Consider the following 4766-nt stretch of genomic DNA (forward strand, 5'->3'; position numbering starts at 1 on the left):
GAGTTGCTAATACTTTGTCCAGGCAACCTAGCAGCATCACTGTTGAAGATGGTGCGAGCAAGGCTCAAAATGGAGCATCAATTTTGTCTATGCTTAGTACAATCAACTTTGATTTAATTGATCAACTGAAGCTCTTCAATCAGACTCATCCCGAGTTAACAGCCATCCATAGGGACCTTCTCCAAGGCTCCTTGTCTAATATCGCTTATGCTACCCGAGGTGGAATATTATATTATAAGGATAGACTCAGAATTCCATCTATTTCAAACTTGAAAGACCAGCTTTTGCACGAGTTTCGCAATACTAAAATGGGAGGTCATGGGGGTGATAAGAAAACTTTGTAGAAATTGACAGGTAAGTTCTATTGGAAAAATATGAGAAGTGATATAGAAAGACATGTCCAAAATTATCTTATCTGTCAACAGGTCAAGTACTCTACATAAAAACTAGCAAAAACATTATAGCCTTTAAGTGTACCATAGCAGGTTTGGGATGAGCTTACTATGGATTTTATTGTGGGATTGCCATTATCCCATGGGGTCTCAGCTATTTTAAGTGTAGTCATTTTTCTTGGCTACCATCTCACTTTTCTGCCTCTAACGTTGTTTTTGTGTTTATTGATATGGTGGTCAAATTACACGGATTTCCAACTAAGATCATCACAGATAGAGATCCCACATTCCTTGGCCAGTTTTGGAAGCAACTTTTGCCCTTAGTGGTAGTACTTTAAAGTGTAGCTCAGCCTACTACCGTCAAATTGACGGGCAAACAGAGGTGGTTAACAAGACAGTAGAGCAACACTTAAGGTGTTTTGCAGCGGACCAACTGAAAAGTTGGCATAAGTTCTTGTCTTGGGCAGAATATTGGTATAACACTACTTATCATACTAGTATTAACATGTCTCCATTTTAGGCGTTATACGACAGACCTCCTCCTCCTTCAATCCCCTTTTATCTTGAAGGAACTGCCCCTGTGGAAGCTGTTGATATGGAGTTAAGTGCTAGGGAACAACTACTCCAACATTTGAAAGGCAATTTGTTGAAAGCTCAACAAAGAATGAAGATGATTGTAGACTTGCATAGAAGGGAGCTGAGTTTCGAGATTGGGCAATGGGTATTGGCTTAAACTACAACCATCTAGACAATTGTCTGTGTCTTCAAGGCCTTGTCAGAAGCTGAATAAAAGATATAATGGGCCATTTCAGGTCGTGGAAAAGGTGGGACTTGTAGCTTACAAATTACAGCTACCACTCCACTCTAGAATTCATAATGTTTTTCATGTGTCTCAATTAAAGAGATTCAAGAGCCCAAACCCTCCAACGGTTGTTTAGCAATTGCCGAATGTCAATGCCACTGATCAACCAGTGGTCGTACTGATAGCAATTGTGGAACAGAGGCAGATTTGGCAGCATGATAAACTCGTCCTTCAAGTTCTTGTGCAGTGGGATGGTTTGTTATTGGAAGATGCTGCTTGGAAAATTTTCCAAGAACTTCAGGCCCTCAACCCATACTTACACCTTGAGGACAAGGTCATTTATTATCGGGAAGGGAGTGTTACAACCTCTAAAGTAAATATTAACATCAATCAATAGCAAGTGGAGCAAGTGGAATAACTAGTTGAATAGTAAGTAGAGCAAGTTGAGGTGACACAGGCTGCTAGAAGAAGAAGGTCACCTGGTTGGCTCCAAGATTATGTTCATTGTTGAAAGCTTATAACTGTAAATCCTTACTAGTTGTTGAGAGTCTGGGGACCACATATACAGGTGTTAGCTAAAGCTGAATTATTGTTATGAGTTGTTGGGACCACATTGTACATGTGTTAGCTATGACTAATTTCTCTATAACAGAGTAAATGGTTCTTGAACGCTATAAGTAGCTCTTGTGAAGAGAGAATAAAGAAAAATGAAGTTTTTTATTCTCTTCTTAATCTCTGTTTTCTATCTCTCCCTAGGAGTTGAATACCAATTCAGTTATTTTTCTTGAATTCCAATTCTAACAAAGAATGATTGCTCAATAATTTCTTATCACTTTAACATTTCTCTTTTATCTTTTTTTAGCGGAGAATGTTGGATGATTATACATTGTGGTCATGAATTTTGTATGAAATTCTCTTTGTAGTTGTGCTGATTAGGAGCCTGTTCCTTTTCAGGACTTTTAACCTCTTTTCAAAGATATTGAAGTTGAGAACGCGTGGCATTGTAAGGCTGAGTGGGAAACACGACGTGGAGCCACTGTTCACTTTTTTGGCTTTTGTCTTTCTTGTTGGATTCTTCAGAATTCCATCCACTAGTGGAAAGAGAATAATTGACTGAGGTTGACGTCTTAACGTTCTGTTTTGTTAAATAAGTTCAAGCCTCTCGCTTGGGGGTTGGGAGATTTCTGATCAAATTAATAGAAGTTCCCCATTCCTGGTTTTTATTTGCAAAATGCAAAGAATGTCCTTTTTCGTGTGGAAGAAGGAAGTTTGGGACTGAGAATCTCTCTTTCTCTTTCTCTCTCTCTCTCTCTCTCTCTAGAACGGCTTATTCTCATTTCGCATGGATATGCGAATGGATATTCCACGGAGGAAAAAGAGAAACTTCCATTTACCGTGTGTTTCTGAGATTTTTACGACTGGTCGGTGCTTGTGTAGAGATTAGGTGTGGTGATTCCTGCACCAGCATGGGCCAATAAGATACATAAGATGGAGTTGGCTCGTCTTCCATTTCTCCCTCTAATTTCCAACCCATTTCATTTAATCTAGCTACCCCTGTCCTCCACAAGAACCAACGATTGCTTGTCCATAGCAAGTTGAAATCTAAAACCACTGCACTTTCAAAAACCAGAAGTGGTTGTTGAATAAGATGGAGTTGGCTCGTCTTCCATTTCTCTCTCTAATTTTCAACCCATTTCATTTAATCTAGCTACCCCTGTCCTCCACAAGATCCAACGATTGCTTGTCCATAGCAAGTTGAAATCTAAAACCACTGCACTTTCAAAAACCAGAAGTGGTTGTTGAAACTCACAGTCAATGCCCAAAACCCAAAACCCAAAACCCAAAATCCAAAACCGTCTCCTCATTCCTCACTCTCAGAACTGGAAGAAGAAAAACAGAAGAAAACGAAACGAAACGGGAACACTCCCTCTGGGACGAAAGCTACTGGAAGCGGTGAAACAACTTATTCATTAACAGAGCTCTACTACTCCGTTCTTCACTCTCGACTTTCAACCCTCCTTGCGAAAACCAGAGCTTCAGCCCTCTGCCTCTCTCAGAACTGTCTCTTGGAAGAAAGCTACTAGAGACGGTGAAGCCACTATCGCAGAAACTGAAACTCCATCTCCCAACATATTCATACCAGATTCATGGTCTCAAGAAGCTTACTCCATTGCGGAGGTTTCAACTAATCCCTGTTTCCATCGCTTAATTTTGAATTTGCGTTTCAACACATTATATTATTGGTAGATTTTAACAATTTCCAGTCTCAAACCACAGGTACAAACTTTTGAATATCTATTAGTTTCTGGGATTTGATTACAATTATAGTATGTGCAGTGGTGTCTAAGCTATTAGTATCTGAATGGATCATTATTGAATATGATAAGATTAGTGCGAAGATTTATGAGCTTATGTGGTGTAACCCTTTAACTGCCGGACAGTCCTTTTTCCCAATAAATACTGTTTTATTTTCGACGTGCAGTGATCAAATCTATCAGAAAAAAAGCTACTCCTGAAGGTGTCGAGGAACTAGAAGATGGGCGGCAAGGGATCGCATGAAAAAGCTCCTCCTCAAGGTTCTCAACAAGATCCTCCTCCTGCATCTTCTCAGCCTGTTCCCCTCCCTGCTGCTCCCCCTGTTTCCTCAATTACGTTTCAGAGGGCTGATGGAAGCAAACAAACCAATACAATGTCGGAAAATTCCAAAATCGTGATGGAAATTGTCGGTGAGCAGACGAACAGCATGTCTGGATCTTCAGAGGTTCGAATGACAAAGACAATAAAAGTAGTGATACAAGGGAAGAAAACTGATTACAACAAATGAATCTCCTTTTGCAGAAGGCAGGCGATGTATGGATGCCACCGCGGAGAGATCGCTACTCGGTCTCATGGTTACTGTACCAGCATGGGACCAATGAGAACCATACAATCGGGCTTTCTGTTCTTTTTCCCACATTAAAATGTTCAATATGGTATAAGAGCTTTGATCAAAATCAGTGTTAATTTGGGTCAAAATGTTGAGGAGAAATGTAGAATGAAGTGTTTGCGGAGAGGGGAGAATTGGAGAGAAAGTTGAAAAAAATTATAAGAATTAGGTCTGAATTTTTCTCCCTTAGCCTTCTTGGCTTGAATTTTCTCTATCAGCCTTGGATTCTAAAGCCCACAGAGGAAAGGAAAGCCAGTTAACATCAAATGCATCACTCATACAGCAGATCTTTTCATATAGCATTCAAAAATTTCTTGTGAAATGAACAATTGTTATGTAGAAGCTTAATGTCAATAGGTTCCCTGTCTCGAGTTTTCGGCTTTGGTGTAGTTTAGGCTTTGAATAGTGGGAAGCATTCATGAAAATGGTTCAATGCGCTATTGGTGAAAAATGTAAAATTTCCAATTAGGCGGGCTAGCATAATTCAAGATTTGTTTCTAAAACCGGTTTAGTGGTGTTGACTATAAATGGAGTAAGCAGAAAGAATCCAATAATAGTAAGTAATCTCCATCAAGATATTAGATTTTATTAGCACACATTAATGGTATGAAATATATATTACTATGTGTGGACCTAAGGTATTGTT

At 39.4% G+C, this 4766-nt stretch overlaps 1 long non-coding RNA gene across 1 annotated transcript; it reads left to right on the plus strand.

Annotated features, from left to right (window-relative positions):
• Positions 1–2402: 2402 nt before the first annotated feature.
• On the plus strand, positions 2403–4387 carry LOC122093507. Its single transcript, XR_006144487.1, has 2 exons — positions 2403–3372; positions 3677–4387. It is a non-coding gene; the product is annotated as an uncharacterized LOC122093507 (long non-coding RNA).
• Positions 4388–4766: the final 379 nt, after the last annotated feature.

The sequence above is a fragment of the Macadamia integrifolia genome, chromosome 11 (genome assembly GCF_013358625.1).
Source record: "Macadamia integrifolia cultivar HAES 741 chromosome 11, SCU_Mint_v3, whole genome shotgun sequence".
In the NCBI taxonomy this organism is placed as follows: domain Eukaryota; kingdom Viridiplantae; phylum Streptophyta; class Magnoliopsida; order Proteales; family Proteaceae; genus Macadamia; species Macadamia integrifolia.